Below are 24,762 nucleotides of genomic sequence, written 5' to 3' on the forward strand. Positions count from 1 at the left end.
AAAGGTCTTAGGGTCTCTATTGGATTATAGTAGAAACGGGCGGCACTCGAGACTCCACCTCACCAACTTCCTCAACCTTCTTCTCTTCCTCCTCTTTCTCTCGTGCTCGCTTCGGGCAAAGTAGTTTAGCTTTCGAGTATAGACTTACCCATCTAACCTTAGCTTGTTCGTTCATCCGTTACGTTATGTATCCTGGATCCACCCTTTAAACCACCCCCTCCCTCCTCATCTCTTTCTCATATATACTTTTTTTTTCTCTTTCTCTGCGTTCATCTTCTTTATTTCTTCTTATTTTCTTACATTTCTTTTTTTTTACTCTCTTTTTGCTTTCTTTTATGCCATTTTTTCCTCGGCACGTGACCATCCAAAACAGGTAAAGAAAATAAAAGAGTCGACCTTTCGTCCCAGCAAACCCGCAACCTTAAGCTTAAAGGTTCTACGTATATATGTATACAGGTAGAAAGGATAGAATATTCTAGTGAATTGTATAAGACATCTACTATCTGTGTATAAGTTTCTATATATTTGTTTGCTGTCTCTGTGTATATCTTCCAATTTCTATCGAATACCCCACTCAGCTTTCTCACTAGGGATACACAACGAAAATATCTTTTGTATCCTTTCGATCGCACGTCTTTTATATCTTTCGTGATATTCTTTAGGATCAATAATTGACTCCGTCGAATGTCATAAATTCTGGAAACTTTACATTCAAGTACTTTTCAATTATTCGACAAATTTGAATATATAATCAAGAGGATCTTCTCTAATTTAGCATCAAAATCTGAATCTATATTAAACCAAGCCAAACTCGATCAACGAGCATTAATTGTGACGTTACGTGAAGATCTCCTTTTCTCATTTCCCGTCGATAAACCCCCGCTTAAAAGAGAAAATTAAACGCAAATAATGCGAGAAAGCACCAGCCCGTGACGGCGCGAGAGTACGGTGTTCGCTTATCGATGCAACGTGTATTCGTTTCGATAGATTGAAAGAATTAAGTAGACGATTCTCTCCCTCTCCCTTTCTCTCACATGGCGTGCGTGAATATTTTAACATTTCGATGATTCAATGGGCTCAATGAAAATTATATTCCCGTGCTTAAACACATACAACGGCATGAAATGCGAACATAGATATGTACAATATGAAGCTATACGTGTATGTATACGTATATAAATATACATATATCTACACCTTTTAACAACTCGTCTCTTTACTCAGCATTAAGCACGGAAAAGCATTGGATATTCGTTCATCCTTTCTACATACATATTTCGTTTAATGTCAACCATTTTTTTCTCACAAATAATACTGACTTTCAAGTTTACATAAAGACGAGTTATATATAAGAAAAATTAGAACATTCAACGTTATCAACTGAATAATACTTTAAGGTATCTCGAGCTTTAATAAAACGCAAAGAAAAGGAAAGAAGAATGAAAAAACTTTCGATTTTTCCGAGCCTGTAAAATAGAGTACTCTCTTGAAGTTTGTCGAGTTGACAGAAAGAAAAAGAGAGAGAGAAAGAGAGAAAGAGAGAGAGAGAGAGAGAGAGAGAGAGAGAGAGAGAATAACGAAGAGGGTTTGACGCGTGAACGCACACGTAGACACTAGACGGCGTAACAATGGCTGCGAACAACGCGACGCAACAACTCGGGCCAAATGCTCGAAATCGTTTCGTCCGTCGGCGAACGACGACAAGGACGACGTCGGTACTATGAGAAACAAGTTTGGCGTATGTACATGTATATATATATATATATACACACACACACACGCATCTGTATGGATACACATACACGTGTGTGGATGGTGATGGTATATATGCTGCAGCGCCACCTCCTGACCTCGTCTCTGCTCGCGCCCACGAGCAATGTTATTAAAGTAGTAAATTTCATCCTCCCAGGCAGGATATGGATTAGATTCCGCGTGTATGCTCGGCCCGAAACGCGCGCACTGGTGCTACGTCAGAAAACAAAGTAACGTCCCATTGTTCGAAAGAACAAGAGGCCACGTCGCGGCTGCCTCCGCCATCTCCATACCATCCAATCCCCCCTCATCACCATCTCACTACCAACCCTTTACTACTACTACTACTACAATCATCACAGACACTAATACCATTCTTGTTGCACGGCACGAGGTTTCGCATTATTATGCTCTAACGTATCTATGTACTGGTAATACCTATTCGTATGTATAGAATAGTATATACACGCTACTGCTATCAGGTCAACGTAGAGAAACGTTGGTGGTCTTGGGACGTAACGGAGAATGACGAAAAGAGAAAGATAGAAAGAGAGCATAGAAGAAAAGAGGAAAAAAGGTTGTTACTCTTGGGTAATCCATCATTGAAGTGGCGAATGAAAAGGAAAGGAACGTGTCGTTCCTCTTTCCCCACCTACTCTTCTTCTAACTCCTCCTCTTTCTCTTACTCCTTCTTCTTTTCCTCCTACTCACATTGCCGTCGTGGTACCGTCGATTTTATCGCGGCTCCCGTAATATCGCACTGCACCGAAATAACACGGCTTTTCTATCCTTTTTCTCTTCTTCTATCTTTTTCTCTTCTTCTCCTTTTCCTTCTCTTTCTTTTTCTCCTCCTCTTTCTTCTTCGTCTTCTTCTTTTTGTTCTTTTTTTATTTTCCTTTATATTATTTTTCTTATTTCGCCGAACGACGAATACTTGGACGCAATATTTCGTGCTCGAAAAAGAGAGAAACCGAAACAAATCAAGAGAAACCGCTGAAAATAATTCCCGACGAAGGAGAGAAAGACTCCCGCAAAATTCGAATTACCTTTTCCATCCTTTCGTTCCATCTGCCTTACCGTTCTGGTCGTAGCTGTTCTCCCTACATCGTCATATTCAAAAAGATCTAGTGCCACTTGAAATTTTCGTCGAGATCGCACGCGTACATGGATGTAAAGACGATATTTCAAAGTGCTTTCAATTTCCGTCTATCGTAAGCACGATCCACGAGTCCCAGAATCTACTTCTCCCCTCTCTTTTCCTTCGTATCCACCTACTGTCCTTACCACATCGCACTCCCTCCCCTCCCTTCATTTTTTCAAAATGAGAACTCGCGGATATTAATATTTCCTGCGGAAACAGTCCATCAACAGTATATAAATTCGTATGTAGAATGTCTCACGAAACGTATAAAGCATTATCTAGAAAATTATATTAAAAGAAAAAAAAACAGAGGAAAATGTCATTTTCGATTGGTGAATCTTTTCCGTTGACCGAACTGAGTCAGTTAAGGTCAAGGAAGAATATTTCTCTTTCTTTCTTTTTCTTTTTCTTTTTCTCTCAAAGACGAATATCTTTTCTCGTGTACAAGATTCTGGCTACGTGCCAGCTCATTAGAAGCAACGTCCTTTTCCATCCTGGAGCAACCGACTAACCAACTCTTACAATCTCTCTCTCTCTTTCTTTTTCTCTTCCTCTCTTTCCCTCACTCTCTCTTCTTCTTTCTTCTCTTTCCAACGAGACGCGTCGCGAGAAGTGGCTATTTCGCTCGGTTGTCGGTGAGCAGTTACGAGCGCCGGTGAGCCGTAGGCTGCATAATCCTACCTACCGGCCATAATCGTCTCGATGGCCACCAACCGCTTTGAAACTAGACGGTGCACTGTTGGCAAGTAGCGTCTAGCCGAAGGGCAGACTAACCGAACTTTAATCTCAACTAGCACCTCTATATACTCTCGCTACTAGTTTATCCGTACTTTTATGAAGGTGAGTGGAAATGAGAGAGAGAAGGAAAGAGAGAGAGAAAGAGAGAGAGAGAGAGAGAGAAGGATAATATCGTAAACAGTAACTCGTGTTCGATTTCAGTTCATTCTTTTAACTATCATTACATTTTTACTAACTTTCTTATCTATTTCGTGATATACGTCGAATATTACACGAAATGAAATCAATTTATTTTTAATTGACAATATAAAAATTCACGTTTAATTATTATATTTAATAAAAGTACAAATACTTGATTTGCTTAAAAATATAATTCATTGTTTCAATCTTAATGTCGACTTTGTCATTCGATTAGACTTGATATATATCTATTTATTAAATGTAAAAGAGATTTCACTTATCTATATTTACGAAAGAATTGATCCAAGAATTTTTTCTCCTTGAAAAGGTTCGAGAACGTTGAGACTACTTAGATGACAACGACGACGATATTTTCGCGCTCTTTGTTTGCCACCGGTCGATGCTTGACCCGTCCTAGGGTCGACAGGAAGATACACATGACGTATGTATATCTGCCGGAGGCTACGCTTTTCTCTTTTATCTACGATCAAAAAAAAAAAAGAGAGATAGTAATAGTAGTTGTAGTATAGTAGTTGTAGTAGTAGTTGTAACAGTAGTAGTAGTAATAGTAGTAATAGTAATATAGTAATAGTAGTAGTAGTAGTAATATAGTAATAGTAGTAGTAGTAGTAATATAGTAATAGTAGTAGTAGTAGTAATATAGTAATAGTAGTAGTAGTAGTAATATAGTAATAGTAGTAGTAGTAGTAATATAGTAATAGTGGTAGTAGTAGTAATATAGTAATAGTAGTAGTAGTAGTAATAGTGATGTATCAGTAGTAGTAATAGTGATGTATTAGTAGTAGTAATAGTGATGTATCAGTAGTAGTAATAGTGATGTATCAGTAGTAGTAATAGTGATGTATCAGTAGTAGTAATAGAAGTAGTAATAGTAGTGATGTATCACTAGTAGTAATAGAAGTAGTAGTAGTAGCGATATAGTAATAATAATAGTAGCAGCGATATAGTAGTAGCAGTAGTAGTAGCGATATAGTAATAGTAGTGGTAGTAGCGATATAGTAGTTGTAGTAGTAGTAGAGATATAGTAGTAGTAGTAGTAATAGCGATATAGTAGTAGTAGTGGTAGTAGTAGTGCAGTAGTACGTTATTATTAGTAGTAGTAGTGATATAGCAGTAGTAGTAGTAGTAGTAGTAGTAGTAGTAGTATATTAGTAATAAGTAAAAGTAACAGTACAAAAGTAACAGTAAAAGTACATTAGTAAAAGTACTAGTAGTACAGTAGTAGATTACTAATAATATTCTAGTGGTAATAGTAATAGTACAATAATAGTAGTCGTATATTAGTAATAGTACACTAGTAAAAGTACTAGTAGTACAATAGTAGATTACTAATAATATTCCAGTAGTAATAATAATAGTACAATAATAGTAGTAGTAATGTAGTAGTAAATCAATAATAGTACTATAGCAATAGCAGTTCTAGTAGTATACTAATAATTGTAGTGATACAGTTGTAATAGCAGTTGCAGTAATGCACTAGTAGTAATAGTAGTAATACAGTAATAATAGCAGTAATAGTAGTACACTAATAGTAGTAGTAATGATAGAGTAGTAATAGCAGTAGTAGTAATATATTAGTAGTAGTAATAGTAGTGATACAGTAGTAATATTAATAATAGTAGTAATAATAGTATACTAGTTTTAGTAGCAAGTGAAGCTAGAATTGGACCAGAATGGAACATTGAAATAGAATAGGATTTTCATAAGTATTTCATTCAAATGATATACGCGATCAATTACTGTCAAGTAGTTAATGACGTGGATAAGCAAATACATTTACTCAATGTGTCTTAAAATATAAAAGCACCACTTCTACCTATTTTACGAATGTTATTTTTAATGGAGAAATATAATTATGATTTGAAAAATAGCAATGGACAAAATGAGTGAACGATAAATATTTGAAGAATAGATCGTTTTCTCTCTCTGGATGTTTTGAAAAGAGACATACAATATGGTAGAAGATATTTATTTGAAAATGAGCGGCGAACGAGTGCGGCTAACCGAAAGAGCAGCTGCGTTCAAACGATGCGAGAATCGTCAAAAATTCAAGCAGCCATGACTCGAATAGCCTGAACATTAATATCACGATATCTAATGGAAATTCATTAATTTCTTGTATGTCCGAATGTTATCTGTATTTGTATATGCATAGGTATTAATTGTGTGTTTGTGAAGAGAGAAAGAGAGAGAGAGAGAGAGAGAAAGAGAGAGAGAGAAACAAACAAACAAGTTAGCTGGAGATCATTTTGTTAAAAGAAAAAAAAGAAAAAAGTAAATTACACATAAAAAAAGTTGTCAACGAAGCTTACAAATTATATGGGAACATAAATCGAACCATTAATACTGCCTACACTCGTGTTAAACATTCAGGGTCATGATATGACGATGAAAACGAACACGTGTTTTCGTCAAGTAAATCTCCAAGCAGAATCGAGCGGATTCCGAACGTAGATAACGTCGGGCTGACAAGTGTCGTGCAATTCGTTCGAGCATGATCCGTAATTGGAAAGTCTCGCATAATTATTCAAGCTTGGGCTCCTTGTCCAAAGGTCTCTCTCTCTCCCTCTCTCTCTCTCTCTCTCTCTCTCTCTTTCTCTCATACGAGAACGCAGAACCATCATTAAATCGCACCTTCGAAGCCACAACTCATTCAAGCTTCTCTTTAGTCGTGATGTAATCATTCTCAACGAATCCGATTGCGGTTACTTTGTGGAAATAAAGTAAGAACTTGGTTTATTGTAGTAAAAAAGTTTTGCCTCTATATACTTGCAAAAGGGTAGTTTGTATATGAAATCAATAGGATATTATATATTCGTTAACAAAAGTCCAATAGATTCTGAAATATGTTGACAATATTAAAAACAACAGCCACTCGTACGTGTCTCTCTAAAAAAGAAATAATATCTCTATAAATACTTGTTATACTCTTTTACTGGTCGATCGATTGATCGAAACGATAGTCTACACTTTACGCGTATAACACGAAGAAAATAAAAGTAATCCGAACAAAAATATTTGTCGTATTCTTAAGGTCCTCCAACCTCCCTTAGAAGATGAACGTTCACGACCCGCTGATTTTTCGCGCATTATCGTTGAAAGTTTGAGACTATATTGTGCGGTTACGTATGTTACTTTCCATACGGTATCCATAAAGAAGAAAGAAACAAGAAGGGAACAAGAACTAGGAGAGGACGTAAAAGGGAGGAAAACGGCCGATCGGGATAAGTAGATCGAAAAGTTTCGTCAATAAATCATAGGTAATGCTTACGATACGTTACGTCGACGGCATTCATACGCCAGCATTATCGTCCATCTTTGCCTTAACGATATCTCGTTGGCAGTCTCAGCGCGTAAGCGATACCTCTTTCTCTTTCTCTCTCTCTCTCTTTCTCTCTCTCTTTCTCCCTTTTTCTCTTTCTCTCTTCCTTTCACCCTTGCTTTCTCTCTTTCTCTTTAACTCCAAACGAACGTCCATTTCTACGATCGAACCAGCCCGATCTGTTTCAGATAACAACGACAGAAACGACATCCCCGTCTCTTTTTCTTTCTCATTTCGACTCAGCACGATCCACTTTCTTCGAAGGGACAATGAAAGTGACTCATTGTTGAACGAAGAGGACAAGTCAGATATTACGTACTACGTACGATGAACAAAAGGAAAACCAGGACACTTAGATCATATTTTTTTCTCTTTTTTTTTTTCTTTTTTTTTTCTATAACACCCACATATTTTCTATATTAAATGAACCAAGAAAACAAGGCCATTTTCAATTATTTTCGGTCTGTCCCAGAAATTTATCTACGTTCTCGATAAACTTTTCGAAATATTCGACAATCTCAAGACAGTTTGCTTTCGAATGGTCTGCTGACGTTCTCTTATCATCGAATTTTCTGTCGACCGTCGTTAAATTGTTCGATATTTTGTACCGATTCTGTGTCCTCTGGTTAAAAAAGAAATAATATGTTAGGGAATATATTCATCAAGGGTTTACGATCGTAACATCGATATTTTTAATCCATCCTGGTAAAAGAACAGAACTTTAGAACACTCATTGAATAAAAATACAAAAGATGTTTTCGTATGTTAAATGATGACGTTAGTATACAATATTAAAATTTTTAAAAATGATTCTTTCTCTCTCTCTCTTTCTCTCTCTCTCTCTCTCCTTTTTTCTCTTTCTCTCTCTCCTTTTTTTTCTCTCTCTCTCTCTCTCTCGATTTTTCTTTCTCTCTTTTTTGTGAAGTAACATGAACCACAAGTAAAGTCAACTTCTAGTAACGCACATATAACTCCATTCTCCTTTTCTCGATCACGGATTTGGCAATAGAAAGCTTTGTCCTCGAAAAGGACTTTGCGAGAAAGTTGCGAGCTAGCGAATGAACGATTCGTTCCATGCTCGACGGATTTACCACGAGATAATAAATTGTACCCTCGCACCGTTTGCCTCTATTGCTTTTACTGGAGCTAGGGTGAGTGAAAAAGAGCGAACAAGAGAAAAAGAGAGAGAGAGAGAGAAAGAGAGAAAGAAAGAAAAGGAAGAAGAGAAAAGACGAAGAAAAGCTGCATGGCTTTCTACGAATGTATCTATCGCTATCCGAAAATCTTACGAGCTCAAAGCGAAAGAATGAGTTCGGGACTAGTCGAAAAAGCACGTCTTTTTAAAATATATGATTGGTCGTTGACTATACGAACGAACCGAAGTAAGAATATTTTTGCAAAAATTCAAATTCATTTTTAGATATAGTCGGATCTGATGATTCGACTCGCTCGCTTGCTCGTTCGTTCTCTTAAAACAGTTCATTTGACTTTATTACCATCAGAGATTTCGTTCGAAATAGAAAAGAATAATAAAAAGAAAACCAATGGAGTAAACTAATAAAAAGGAAAGACGAAAATTAGATTATAACTACGGAAGAAAAACCGAACAATTTTTCTCGAAGTTGATCGTTAATTCTAAAACTTAATCTCCTCCTTCTCATTTTCCTTTTTTCCCACCCTCTTAGCGAACTTGGTCAGTAGTAAAAAAAGAATATTGCAACAAAAAGCAGACTGACATTTTTATATATTCGTATTTTCAAGAAATTTCGGAGGACCCGAAATTGTGCAGTTTCTATCTTTCTCTTTCTTTTTCTTTCTGAGAAATCGTGGAAGAACCGTTGCATCGTATGTCACGAAGGTATGGCCAAAGCTTACTGAGAGAAGAATGGAATGAAAGAGAGAGAGAGGGAGGGGGGAGAGGGATCTATACGCAAAAGCTGTGAGTTGGCGTTGAGCTTATGTCGTGGAAGCCTCTGAAACGTCTCTGTTGTTGCCATTGGTGGTTTCTGTAGATCGTCGGAAGAGCACGTAGTAGTGAAAACTTTTTCCCACCCTTTACACATTCATTTATTTTTGTTTTTTGTTCTTTATTCCATTGGCTAGTTTTCGGTCATATTACAACGTACGACAAAACTAATGCTTCATAACTAAACGTGTGATAGTACAACGACACATTAACAAATAGAATGTATGTTACGGGTGTCCCATAAAAATTGGTATTAAAAAGAAATATTTACTTATTTTAAAATATAATTATATATACTTCATCCTTTTTTCCTTTGTTTTCTTTATGTTTGTTTGATTGTTTTGTTTTGTTTTTGTTTTGTTTTATTCTTTTCTTTTGTATGTACATGAGGTACGAGATTTCGTTTATAATCATTCGATATTTTCTTTTCAAGTAATTAAAGGATTCTAAGTACCGTGAAAGATCATGGAAACAAGTCGATCGAGTCGAAGGTAATAGTGCGGTATACCCGAAGTTCCCTAAACGAATTGCCGTCTCCTTAAATATTGACATTGTCCTTGGATGGCGCAGGCCCGACGATAGGAACTGTCGACGAGAAGAGTGGTCGTTGCCGTTGCCGCCGTTGCTATCATCCTATTCGTTTTTTCCTCACCCTTCGATCCTTTCCTTTTCATTTTTTTTTCTTTCTCTTGTCTCACTCTTTCCTTCTTTTTTACGCTCTTTTTATTCGAAAAACGAGACGAAACGATTTCCTACTTCCATCCCCCACGAACGTTAACTTTAATTCGTTTTAATTCTGATTAATTACTTTTTAATTAATAACAAACACAAAAGTCGAGTACGATCGTGAGTTGGTAATACGGTAAGTTGAAACGTCGATAAGGCGATTACCGACGCTTACGAATACAACATCGCACGTTTTATTGTAATCTCTTCTTCTCATTCTCTCTCACTCCATCGTTTCGTCGTCGCTATTTCAAAAGAGACTCTTCGGTTGCCTCGGATATTCGCGCAACAGAGAGACGATTGACTCTCGACGTTGGATCGGTGCTTCTTTTTTCTCATGCTCGCCAATTAATGCGAGATGTCGAAGGGTCGATCGAGAAAACTCGTTGAATTTATGCATCGAGACACGTTCTTTATTTGCCCTTCTGCACGACGAACGAATGATCTAAGCACTTCTTATTTCTTTACTTTTCCTCTCTCTTTCTCTCTCTCTCTCTCTCTCTCTCACTCGTTCTCTTTCCTTCGTAGCCTCTTCAATTTGAAGAAAAATTTATTCGTTCGCACTGCGAAAAGCTCGATGAGGAGAAAAACACTCGTCGTCGATCTCGTCGTTTAAGTGCTCGGGGGACTTGCTTGCGGCCTTTTTCAAATATTGAAATATCTCGAAAATACATGCACGTCAGAGTGTACACTTTGACTACGGATATTATTATTGATGCGTGTTGTGATGTAAACGATCCTTCGTTATTTCTTCTCATCTTCTTCCTTTTCTTTTTTCGATTATATTGAATATAAAAGAAATAAATCGGTATCTACTTATTCGTATTTCAATGAACTCTCATCATCCGAAAGAAAGAAAGAAAGAGAGAGAGAGAGAGAGAGAGCAAATACTAGAATATTTATCGTAGCTACATCGAGGGACGTTTAATTAATACGTTACGATTTAATCTCGGCTTTCCTTCTCCTACTTCCCTTGGGAAAACGAGTGGATATGAGGAGCTCGAGGAAAACGATGAGACTGAAGAGAAATACAGCGAGGGAAAACGAAGATACGTTCTGGTTAATGAGCGGACTGAGGGTCAAGGATACTCACTCACGATCGCGAAATCCAAATTGAATCTTTCTTCTCTCTCTCTCTCTCTCTCTCTCTCTCTCTTTCTTTCTTTCTCTCTCTTTCTCTTTCGATTATTAATCTTGTCCTTATTGAATTCGAAAAAAGTAATCGTGCTTAGATATAAACCACGTAATTTATATTTAATAATAATTAATTGTAATTATATATATATATATATATATATATATATATCGATTCAGTATTCCTGTTCAACTTTTTGATTGGTCGATCTATCAAAAAAAAACTTTCTCATCCTATTTCATCACATTTTACAATTTAGGAAAAAAGGGGAAAAAAGGAAGAATTAAACGAGTAAGCTTATCGAACGATGGACAGAAAAAGTTTCGGTTTCGGCTTACAGCTTGCGAGCTTACCAGTCGGGTACTCTCGTGCGACCACTCAACAGCCGTTTTTAAGCTCTCGCGCTTCGCTACGATTCAAAGAGAAAAGAGATTCGAAAGTTGAAACGATAATTGCTCGAAAGCGAGTTCGTCGAGTTCCTTCCTTCTCATTTTTATCTTTAGATGGCCATGCGAGGGCTGCACGCTTATCGTTCGAAGGACTTTGCCATTTTTTCAAGCTCTTTATATCTTTATCTTTATCTTTCTTATTCTAAAAGTAAAATAGATAAACACACACAATATTCGTAGAAAGGCAAATCACGCGGATTTTTCTTCGAACGTACTACCGTATCACGTTCCAGGGCCCAAAGATAATGTTAATATTCGCCTCGGTTTTGTAATTGCCAATTATTTCAGCTTATTCCGGTCTTTGTTCTCCGACGTTATCCAAGGGAACGACGCTCTCATGGATTTCCCCGAGAAGAATCCTCTCGAGTGTCCTCACAGCTGCGTCCTTTATGCAATCTAACTTCTTTCTCTCTCACTCTAGTTCCAAGTATCGTCGTCTTATTCCCATCTCCCGGCCAAGTTCTCTTAACGAAGAACACTACCTACTCTCCTCTGTCCCTTCTCCAAAAATTCCTGCTACTTTCATTGTCGGCCGAGAATTCAGGAGAGCGCATCCTCATTCGATGACTTTCCCAGAGGCAATATGCCACGACCTTATTCCTAAAGCGAGTCCGTTTATTCGCTCGCTGCTTGGTTACTATTCCTTGGTTAAAGTACTTGTCTTTCAGCAAAGTTAATTGAAGTATCATTGATAAGATTTATGTTATTTCTTAATTAAGATTACATATATATGTATATATATATATTTGTATAAACTATTAGTATATTATTTCTAACTTAAGATTTTATTATTCACGGTAGAAAAAAAATAATCTTGTGAATTTTAGATAGAAAATTAAGATTCTTCGTTCCACCTCATAACGGTTAGGAAAATTTGTCTCCCCTTTTTAACCGGGAAATGAATACGTAATCGTAATCCATCGGAGCGGACTAGCCTTAAACTCCAACATTATTTTAAAAATATGCATAATCCGCTACAATATGCATAGCCCCGTTACAAGCCGTAATATAATACGAGAGAGGTCGCGAGCGCACGCGCGTAACCTGCCTGCCAGATAGACAGACAGAGATAGAAAGATAGATAGGTAGATAGAGTGAGAGAGAGAGAGAGAGAGAGAGAGAGAGAGAGAGAAAGAGAGAGAGAGAGAGAGCACACAAGAGAGATACGCGACGTTCACGGTGAATTTTAATTCCGAGCGCGTAATGCAAACATTTCGACGGGAGTCCGGGAATGATCGATTACCAATAGCAAAGAGGTATCGTACTAACATCTGTCTATAAAATCTAACAGATAATAATACTACGAATAATATAACGAATAATAAAAGATTATGCGTTCTGAATCTCTCAAAGTACCTAGAGAGCTAGATCCTTTTACTAGAGATTGCATAGAGTCTTAAAATAATATGAAACGAAAGAAGAAAATGCGACTCTTATCTTCAAAGCCGAACCAAAATGCCGGCCAACTGTGCAAATGTTATCGCACAAAGCCTATTCGACGTGATTCCACAATGGCTCTTCCCTTCCTCTCTTCCTCCTCTCTCTCTCTTTCTCTCTCTCTTCTCTTTACGATCGATGATGAGAATATTCGAGCCGTGAATCTCTCTCGGTCCTGCCTCTCAATGGATTCACGGAGCGGAGCCAATTCTGAGTCTCTCTATCTATCTCTATCTTTCGTAAGAACTTAATCACACAATCGAAGAACCCGGATTATTAATGATAACGCTAACTACGCCAACAGTAAAGGACGTAATAATTAAGAGCTGGATAGGTTCGATGAAACGAAAAGAAAAGAAAAATACAAAGATAAACGCATAATTAAAAAGTACGTGGATATACATAAATTTGACTGAGATGATAAAAACAGCTTGAGTACATAACGAAAACAAACTTTTTCTAATATGAAAACTCATCGGTTAATTTCTCAAAAGAACTTCATCACACTAAATGACAATCTGTCGACAAAAGAAAAAGACAAATTCGTACGACAGCCGCAAGGTACAATTATAACGAAAACTCAGGTCTCGTTGGGTTACCAGTCGAAAAGTCATTAACGTTGAATATCGGATTAAAACTGATAACACGTGAAACAAAAATGCGATATCTTTTTGGCTTTAGGCAGAAACCGGTAACATACAGAACCCTTTTTCGTAGGGTCTCGTTCCCTTTCGGGCAATACTTCGTAACATACCCACGTAACATTACAAAATGCAACGAACTGATTCTCCTGAAAACATACAACACGCAAGCCACCACAAATTTTACAATACATCGATATAAATCGTTTGATAATGCGTCTGTTGGCCCTAGGCGTCGATATATATACGTTCCCATGAACGTATATAGGAAAAAGTACGACAAAGAGAAAGAGAGAGAGAGAAAGAAAGAGAAAGAGAGAGAGGAGCAGTGGGTGGTGATGAGGAGGTTACTCGTAGAAGGGTAGAACGGACGGTGAAAATTTGGCGAAATGCCAAAGCACATTCTGTGTCCTCTGGAAGGTGCGCACAGACGCACACATTGGCTAAAGCTAGCCGGGATGTCGTTCGGGAAGCTAGGGGTGACATAGCCGATATCGCTAATTGCAAAAACCACCCTCGCGAACATCGCCCGTGGCAACGACACCGAACTTTTTAACGCGCGTTTCCACGGATATCGGATGCTGTTCGATAATCTGCTTTCTCGTTCTTTTTCTATCTCTATTTCTGTTTTGTGGCAGATCGACACAAAATACAAACCGATAAAGATCTTTGCTTTTTCGCGACGAAATTCTTTACGTATGTCCTTCTATTTTTTACTTCTATTCATGTAAATACGATACATTTTCCATCGAGGTCAACGTTTCGTGCCTCTCCATTTTATCCGACTTTATCTTTTTTTCGAAACGCTTTTCGCGTACGTACCATCATGTTTTAATATGTGTGTGTAAGTGTGTATATATATATATATATATATATATATATATATACACACATATATATACGAGCGACGTTCATTCGGCCTAATAAATAAATGCAATAGCAATTTACACGTTTTGTTGCACGCCGAACGTTTTATCGCTCGTATCGATATAAATCCATCCGAATAAACGCGAGCGGCGCGTAACACACGGGGAAAAAGCGAGAACGAATTCGAGTTTATTTATTTTCCTTTGCAATTTTTCTTTCCTCTTTTTTAGTTCTTTTTTCCTCTTTTTTATTTTTTGCATTTCGGAAGAGGAAATCTTGCTCGCGCATTAATTCGCTGTATTTTTCATATGGTCGATTAAACAGTACCGTCGATATTCTCGCAATAAAAATCGTTCGTTCGTTTACACTCGTAGCAGGGGAATCGAAAGGATTTTAATATTATCCTTCCTATATATATATATATATGTATATGTACATATAAAGAAAAAAATAAATAATCGTTAGTTTCAGAGTTGATATTCTGAGTACTTTTTTTCCTTTTTGTTTCTTTCTTTTTTTTTTTTTTAATATATATACACCTAAAGAGATCAAGGTAAAGTCGACTAAACGCATGTGTTAGAAGAAGTTTTCAATACATTCAAATGCAACAAGTTAGAAACGAAACATACATACGTACGAACTGACGATATCAAAAGTGACGTACAGATGTTACTTTATACCAATTAATTAAGAAATGAACAGATATTAATTATTAATGAACGATCTAATATACACACACATACACGGGTACATAGAACATAAATCGATCGATTCGAAAGTATACTAATCGAAATTAATTAAAATACTCTTAATGGAAATAAAAAGGTTTTATTTATTTTCTTTTTTTTTTTTTGGACGTTCCATGAACGTTCTCATTTTCGTTCAGTCACACAGTATCATAGACGAAGTGAACGTAACGAAATGAGACAAACGCGTTACGTTAACAAAGTTTTTGCAGAAACACGTGCTAATGTCAGGAAATACGGAATAGCCGAGTCGGTAGAGACACACTGCGAGTGTCGCACCATGTCCTCCGGCTAAACACATTGGGACTTTCAAAGTATCTCAAGCGAAACGACTCGAGCTTCTCCAACTAAAGGTAGCTTGGTAGGAAGGTAGATGGTACGTATTTCAACGAGGTACTCTCTCTCCGAGTTTGCTTTAAACCGGGTCAGTATTCAAAATTCCAAACTTTGTTGTTCTACCGATGCACTTATACAGGGTGAGACACTTAAAACAGACCACTTAAATAACTCCATCATTTTTGGTTTTATAAAGAAATCCTCAGAACAAAGTTACGCTACTTCAACGGATACATCTAATAGCGGAAAGAATTTTTTCTTAAGGTCACTTTTTTTACGAGATTTCAAGGTCCTTGATATTATTCTATTCGCAAGGGTAGAAGGGACAAATCAATTCATCCAAAAAAAAAATGATTTAGAAAGATAATTTAGAAATCTCGTGAAGAAAATGACATTGAAATAAAATTCTTTTCATCATCGAATGTGCTCCTTGAAATAGTGTGACTTTCTCCCGAACATTTTTTTTTATCAAACCAAATACAACGAAATTGTTCAGATAACCAGTTTTGAGTGCCTCACCCGGTATAAATAAATACATACATATATATATATATATATATGTGTGTGTGTGTGTGTGTGTGTGTATATGGATATATTCACACAGTTCCTTCATCGTCAGTTTCCATCGACATAATCGTTGTTCGCTATATCGATAAATGTTCGATCACGTTCGAAACTAATTGGGAGACACGACATCCGACTAATCAATTTTTCTGAACGTTCGAACGACTCTGACACGAATAAAAGTCGTTTATTATAGGACACGCCGTTAATTAAGCAAGGATACTTCGATAGAAAACAAAAAATAAAAAAAATAAAAAAAGTCTGTCTTTTTTCTTTTTTTTTTTTTTTTTTTTTTTACCATCATTTCATCCTCTCGTATAATTCATACGCATCGATCGATAAACGTAAAGTACATACCTAAATTTAATTTGACATGTACGACTAGGGGGACGGAAATTATGAAGAGATCCAAAAATTCCAATTAAATTAAACGTATAAATATTTTCCTGGTTTACAACGAAATAAATCCATCGAATAATTCAATACGACGTTGAGCATGTATTACGTTAGATAAAAAGAATTTAATGAACGTCTGATCTTACTTCTTTTTTTTTTTCTTTTTGGGTCATTAGGACTTATCTGACGGCTTCTTAGTGTAACATTTATAAAGGTCAGTAAACAAAGGCCGACTCTTACGGTAATTAAGCATTTTTCCCCTACAAACTCCACAAACTTCAAGTAAAAACTAAATAAATAAAGGTTTTCCTGTTTTTTCCCTCTCTCTCTTTTCTCTTTATCTCTCTCTCTCTCTCTTTTCTTTTTATCTCTCTCTCTTTTCTCTTTATCTCTCACTCTCCCTCTCTCTCTCTCTCTCTTTTCTTTTTATCTCTCTCTCTTTTCTCTTTATCTCTCTCTCTCCCTCTCTCTCTCTCTCTCTCTCTCTCTCTCTCTCTCTCTCTCTCTCTCCCGCTGGATCCAAAACACGAACGTGAAGATGTGGGTACGCGGCGACATTGGATCCAAGCATAGGAGAGCTTGCGCAAACACAAAAGCTCACGGCTGAAGATAAACAGAAAGAGACTGTAAGCTGCAACCCTGCTTCCGGCACGGTGACTAGGATCGTGGAAGGAGAGAGACGGCGTCGAAGCGAAGAACGTTAGAAAATAAGTGGGGGTAAGAGATAGGGGAATGGCGATCTTTCGAGGACGGATAAAGAGAGAAGGTGGAAGGAAAGCAAGACGAACGACAAAGCTCCGAGAAAAAAAGGCGCCTATAAAGCTCTGACACCTATAGGTATATATAACAGCCAAAGGCTCTTGCCACTTTCGAAGAGGTTCTCTGTGAATCTACGGCCCTGAGCTCTTGCCCTATACTACTACCGAATAAACTTTCTTTCCGAGACTAAAGAAACAAAAAAAAAAAAAAAAAAAGAAAAAGAGAGAGAGAAAGAAACAGAAAAAAGAAGACAGAATAAGAGAAAGAAAAAGAAGAAAATAAACACGAAATCTTCCCATTATTCTCAAAGAATTACGAAGAGCTTTCGAATCGTTTCGAATTGAAAAGGAATTGAAAATGAAAAGTCGAAAAAAGGGTAATGAAATGGAAATTTTCATAATGTTTAAAGTAATTTTTCTATTAACTCGTAAACTTTTCCTCTAATGAATAAGAATTTTTGTTTCTAAAACGGATGATCGATAAAAGGAAGCATAATAATTAATTATCGAGATAATGATCGGTTTTTCTACAAATTTAATACTAGCAAGTTTATAAGATACGTTTTATGAGAAATATATTTATCCTTGTTATTTTGTTATTAAAATTCTTTTTTTTTACTCACCTATTGTGACTGATACCAGAGACGTCGGCAATCGTTCTGTAACAAAAATATATTCTATAACAAACGGAAACAAAACGACAAAAGTTGAAAATAAAATGGTCGGCGAATGAGAAATCATTTTTCTATAAGCTTCATTTTGTATTTCTCTCACGTAGTTGTTCAAGTTTCATGACGTTAGTAAAGCTTCATAAACGTCGATAAGAAAGGATTAGAATGGTTTAAGAGGTGACCAAGGATAATTTACGGCATCCAATCTAACTCACTTAACTTGTAACGAGGTTAGTGGACTTTAGTTCATCAGCCATGACAGAGATTCTACTTCAAAACTACGTGACATAACTTATACGATAGCGATAGTGTTTCTTCGTCCACAAGAACCATTGAGATAATTACTATTCGTATGATTCTTTCTTTTTATCGTATTTTCTTCGGTTAAATAAACTTTGAAAACTTCGATAAAGAAGAAATCTGTTTATATAACTTCTAGAACAGGAAAACATTATCGTAGAGATCAAAGATCGAACGATAAAAAAAGAAAAATGAAACAATGCGATCGAGAAAAAATAAAAGTGAAATAATGCGGAATAAGGCAAACACGAGCAAGGATTAGCATTCTATTATTTTGCTATGGCATATATATGTATATGTGGTATATTGTCGTCGCACCTTCGTACTATTCCGCACATTGTCGGAAGATAGGATCGATTGAAAAACGCATATTTATTCCTGCGGGCTACATTCGATATGCCGCACACCGATTATCCGTCGAATTTATCGCGAGGAATCTCTTATCCATGCTTGCATCTACGTATATTCGTAAAACATTATTTATTGTCAGATCGCACTGCTAAAATGTCTTACAAATTTTTATATTCCTTTTCACGGATAAGATAAATTATAAGATTGCATAATACGCGTTGCTCTCTTTCGAACATATGTTGTAAAAAAAAAAAAAAAATAGGAAAAGATAAAGAAAAAAGAAAGAAGAAAGAAAAAAAATACGAGAATCCTATGATAATAGTAATAAATTAAGAATATACGAGTACTATAATAGTAACGAATTTAATGAGGTATTCGAGTTAAGTAATCCAATAAACCTCTAATTGGTCATCTAGAAAAGTTCATTAAAAGGTAAATTTGAATGACATATGTATATACGTCGATAACATAATACTAGTTCGTACGATCGATATGATCTATCTGACAGCATCTTGATAGCTTCATGCAATTCTCTCCTACATCTTTTTCAGCTAACGTAGCACGTGCGATAAATCAGACACTTCCGTTACCGAATTGGGTCAAAATCATTACGCGTCGCTTCTCTATACAGCAGAGGCTTAGAGATCTCGGGGTTGGTCGTTCAACTCGAATTACTAGAAGTAAATTGTTATTGTTGCTAACAACATCTATCGATATTACACTGCAATATACACTGATGATAATCACGTATCTGTATACGATTTAAAGACGCATAAACTAATGAATTCCGATGGACCAATCTAATCCGTCGTAGTCCAATCAAGTTTACTTCTAATCAATATCAATCTATGTCCCCAAATGTTAATCTAAACGATAGAAGGGGGAATGAAATAAAGTATAAAATTTTATTGAAAATATCAATGAAATATTTTTTTCTCTCTTTTATTTTTTAACAAATAACATACACGCTTTCGCGTAAAGCGTATTTTCGATATGATTGTCTACAAACGAAATCCGAACACGATAATAATCGTTCGATCATCAACAAAAGCTAACGTATATTATACAAACGATATCCATTTTCGTGCATACTATCGAATATCGTAGAGTAAAACACGACTACGATATGGAATCTGCAAACTGGTAAATTTAATCAGTGAAATTAGAGACTACGAAAAAAAAAAAATACAATTATAACGAAAACGTCGTGTACGTTCTTATATCGTATATTTCCATGTTAAATTACGATACTTTGGATACGTGTCATATAGAATGTGTTAATCGATACTAATTAATAAATTTAATTAGGTCGAAGTACGGAATATAAGATGATCGTTTCCCACAAAATACTCGTCGATGATCTATAATATCAATTATACAAATTATATGAACTAATTCTAACATAGAATATATAAAAGATAATAATTATTTAGTAATTCAAGTACATTACCAAAGAATATAATAAATTTTCATTTAACGATTTACTCGAAACATTTCAATTTATTACTATTTACAAAAATGAAAAAAGACAATAATGTCCAACTTAACGAGAACATTAAAAATTGTTGGTAAAGTGAATTCAATGAGTTATGTAAAAGCAGCTTTGTTCGGCATGAGAGAAAAGTTCTTTATAAAGACGAAGAAAAAGAACAAAAAAAAGAGAAAGAGAAGAGAGAGAATACAGATTGAGCGGAACGTAACGTGTTAAGCGTAACAACAGTATGTGCCTCCTTGACTGAAGTTAGAGAGAGAGAGATAGAGATAGAGAGAAAGAGAGAGAGAGAGAGAGAGAGAGAGAGAATGAGAGAGAGAAAGATAGAGAGAGAGAGAGAGAGAACAAGTATGTGAGGGTTTCGTCCATTGTAGAGGAAGAAGGAAGGAAGGAAGAGATGAGGTGGGGAAAAGGGTCGACCGGGTCTCGACAACTCCTACAACTTCACAATAGCTTCGTCCTATACGCCACAAGAGCGGAATAAACTTTCCTCGTGTAACTTTAAAATTGATGATCGCGCTGGTATAACGTAAGTATATCCGTAGTAACGTAATAAAGCACGTCACTGCCGAGGTTTATCGAAGCGAGAGCGTACCTACGTGCTACAAGAAAAGAAAAGAATACTGTGAAGGGAACGAAGAAGAAGAAGAAGAAGAAGAATAAGAAGAAGAAGAAGAATCACGATCTCGAAAACCAAATTTTTATGACACGTATTTTCTTTAGAAAGGAATGAATATGTGTGTGTGTGTGTGAGTATGTGTTTATATATATGTTAGTGAAATCGAATGTATGAGTGAAACGAAATCATTCATCGATGATACCAACTAAAGATAGATATAAGTAAAGATAGATAAAAGTTAGATACACATTTAAATTAAATATATATATATATATATATATATATATATATATATGAAATTATAGATTTATAATAAACAAAGCCAAGGATAAGTAAATCAAATAAAATTTCAAAAATTTACAGAAGTAATACTATGTAAATAAAATTATCCGTGCACAATTGATTAAAAATTTACGTAGCGGAAATAAACTAAATAAAGAAGAGAGATAATAAAAAAAACAAAGAGAGAGAGAGAGAGAGAGAGAGAAAGAGAGAAAATGGTCCATCGAAAAATCTGAAAGCGTGAACTAACGGTGATCCTATGAAAATCTCCTTGAACCTAATAGAAGATTCAATGTAAAATCCTCGTGAAGCTAGGCGTTCGAGAACTAAGCCGATTCGAAACAGCTGCGTTGCTCGTAAAATGGGGATGCTGCGTGCAGAATCGCTGACACTTACCTATGTGGAAAAAACCTCTTGTGGTTTTCCCTTTTATTTCATTCAGAATTCGAACGTTATTTTGTAGTCTTTACGATAACGCCACGTGCTGCATCTAATTCTGAATATCGTTTAGACATTATGACCTCGAACTAATCGAAAAAAATTATTTTACGAATAGATAATTTTTCGAATATATAACTATTATAAAAACATAATGAAAAATGCTTTCTCTGTGAAATAAACGTTAATCTAATTCCATAAATCCACGAAACAAACGTATCTTTAAATGTAATCATTTTTATTTTTACAAAGGCTACGAATATATAAATTTGTTACGTGTACATAGAAGCACGTACACATATTTAGAGAATGTCGAGATACGTTTAAAACTTCGAACGAAATAGAAAAATTTCATTTTCATCAAAAGTTACAGGGAGTAAACGTTTTACGCGCTAGTGATTGCACAAGCGTGGTGCAGCAGTACGGCTGTGCTTGGAAACTATAGGAGAGTACGAAAAATTCAGGTCGAAGTCGAAAATTACCGTTGACGTGTATCCACGCTCAGGATCGATATTTGCCAACTATCGAAGGAAACTTTCGAAATCCTTTGAAAGGCCATTGGAAGTGGCTCACGACTGTAAAGCGACAGTAGTATGTCGATATATCTCGTTCGAGACTGCTTTAACGGCATGTCGATTGTCGGGGGAAATTCAATACGAATTTTAAATCTAACTCGTGTATTCCTTACACGTTAATGATGGAGTAATGTCAATGTACAATAATACTAATAAGTATTTCTAAGAAAAATAATCAAAATATTTAAGAAGAATAATCATAAAAGATTTATTATAAATTTAATTAATCTATACAAAATAAAAGATTTCCGAATCGATATGAATAATGATTATCTACAAACAAATACAAGTAAAAACTTAATAAAATTTTATTATAGTTTACATCCTAGATATGTCGATTTTCAGTATATTATCTTTGAAGATAAGATGTACCCAGTTTCACGATCCCAGTCGAGCTTGCCCCACGTGTCTAGTTAGGGTGACGGCGGAGTTAATTGTCAGTGAGTAACGCCTGGAACGCCTAAGTAAGATTTAACTTGCTGCAACGCAACGTGATTCGGTTATAACTCGATATTAACTGTAACGAAGCACGTCTTGCCTACTCCGTTGAGCTCCGAGTACCATCGGGTTAGCCAAGGACCTTACGTTGCAGAGCAGAGTTCTAGCAAGCATGTACAGGCTCGATCAACGGACAGGAAGGAGACGTGGTAGAGAAGGTGAAGAAGGAGGAGAAGGAGAAGGAGGAGGAGATGGAGGAGATTGCTATAGTCGAACCTAAGGCATAGAGTAACCGTTGCAGCATATACTAACGTGTCAGTATTGACAAACATCTTCATTAGCTGGCACCGCTACTCCTGTTACTGTTACTACTACTACAGCTACTAGGCAGCCATTGCTGCTGTTGCTACTGCCACTTGTGTACCGTTTACCTATACGCATTGTATAACCTGTCTCTCTCTCTCTCTCTCTCTTTCTCTTTAGCTAGCGATCTCCACACGACTACCACACACGCTTTCGCCATTGTGGACACAGACAGTGATTTCATCCGGATTGCCACTCAACGCGAGTTAAGCCGACACGTTTGCCGCTACGCGTTAACTCTTATGAGACGATTAGCCCAACTAGCTAATCGAGGATCATTCGATGTGACTGTTGTCCACTCTCACGTTAATCCAACCCTCCCTACCTCTTTCTCTCTCTCTTTCTCTCTCTCTCTCTCTGTCTCTGTCTCTTTCTTTCTTTCTCTTTAAGAATAAAATCGATAAATAAAAAATCTCGATTGTAGTACGTTATTAATTTAATCCCAAGAATATTCCATAATATTCTCGGAAAAGGTGAAAAATAGAAAAAGTTCAAGCTGAATACATATATCGTGCTGTTTGACGAGCTCTTAGTTAAGAAACTTCGCAACTTCAATTACGCGATCTTCTTCTTCATCATAGAAGAAACAAGAAAAGAGAAAGAGAGATAGAAAGCGGCCAAGTCAAGCAAGTCAATATCCTCGGACAAAGGAAAGTTGCAGTACTGCAAACCTCTCGAAAATGGAACGCACACCGACTAGATAGTAGTTGTAGTAAAGATAATAACTGGTGCGGTTTGATTTTGATCCTAATTCATCTATACGAACGTCACATTTGAGTGAATTTTCAAAAGAGCATAAAGTTCTTACGGAAGGTTAATTGATGCTTTGTGTAAAATACATCTTCTAGCTCGTTCTGTTATCTACTTGTCGTAGTTACTTCCTGTATTCGTAGAAGTAGAAGTTGGAGGAGAGAAAAACAAGGAAGCTTCAAGTAAGGGAATATACGCAATATAAAAGAAACCCATTCCTGACTCTTTCTTTCTTCTTTCCGCGAGCGTATAATTTTCTTTCACTACCACCACCATCTCTTTCTCTTTTTTTTCTCTTACCAACGAATCTACGCTTAATTAACGAAAAGAATCTGCTTTTGACGTCTGTCCGTCGGAAAGCGAGACTGTCCGGGAGCGTTTTATCAGTGTAAAACCTTGTACCGTTGTAATATCCGTTTCTCGCGCTAGCAATTGTGAATAAAAAGTTTCATCTTTTCTTCTTTTAAAAAAGAAAAAAGAAAGGAAAAAAGAAAGAAAAAAAAAGGAAAGAGAGAGAGAGAAAGAGAGAGAGAAAGAGAGGAAAAGAGGAAGAGAGAAAAAGAAAAAAGTTGAAAGAGGAAATCCGATCAGCTAGCGACGTAGGGTAATAAATTCTGATTCATCGGCATTTATGAATTTATTACTTTGAGAAAGAACGAGAGAGAGAGAGAGAGATTACGAGTCTGCACATCTCACGCGCTTCGTAAATTTCGTATCTTGGAAGAAATGCATCTCCGTTACTCTCGGCTTATCGGACCTCTCCAAGCTTCTTCTATTTTTCTCTTCGACAGAAGAAAAAGCTTTAAGAAGATATAGCTTCTCTCTCGTTGATTTCACCTTCTTCTCGTCGGAAACGATAAACTAATTCGTCGAAACTACTTGCTTTTCTCCGACGGAATCAGTAAGTAGATTCGGGAAATTCGAGAATTGCACTTTACAGTGAAATAGAAGGTGGAGATTCGAGGGATGAAAAAAATATGTTCGACAATTAAATTTCTTGTTCACCTTGGCACGAAAAATTTGGTACTGTTTTCTAAAGAAAATATATTAATACTTTCGATAAATGTTTCTTACGTTTTCAAAATCCTTCCGAATAATTCCGAATCATTTCAAAAGTGTAAGTAACGTCAATAAATGATACGTGAAACATATCTATACGGAACGAAAAGAGAATTCTAATCTTTCAGCGTCTAAAGTTACTCTCGTTGTATTATGAACGGAAAGCTCATAGATGCCGAAAAAAGTGGTGCATTTCAACAAGGCGCTAATTTTAGACTCTCCGCGTTAATTCTCTGCAATAGAAGCTGC

The 24,762-nt window shown here is 36.3% G+C and overlaps 1 protein-coding gene across 1 annotated transcript in view; it reads right to left on the reverse strand.

Annotated features, from left to right (window-relative positions):
- LOC146873114 (uncharacterized) overlaps positions 1-24,762 on the reverse strand; it is a 323,336-nt gene that overhangs the window by 188,611 nt on the left and 109,963 nt on the right. The window contains exon 2 of the mRNA XM_085655655.1: positions 17,799-17,834. The gene's annotated coding sequence lies outside the window, so the exon portion shown is untranslated. The remainder of the gene's footprint in view (positions 1-17,798; positions 17,835-24,762) is intronic.

This window comes from Vespa mandarinia, chromosome 3, assembly GCF_050613455.1.
Source record: "Vespa mandarinia isolate Hongniang chromosome 3, ASM5061345v1, whole genome shotgun sequence".
NCBI lineage: Eukaryota > Metazoa > Arthropoda > Insecta > Hymenoptera > Vespidae > Vespa > Vespa mandarinia.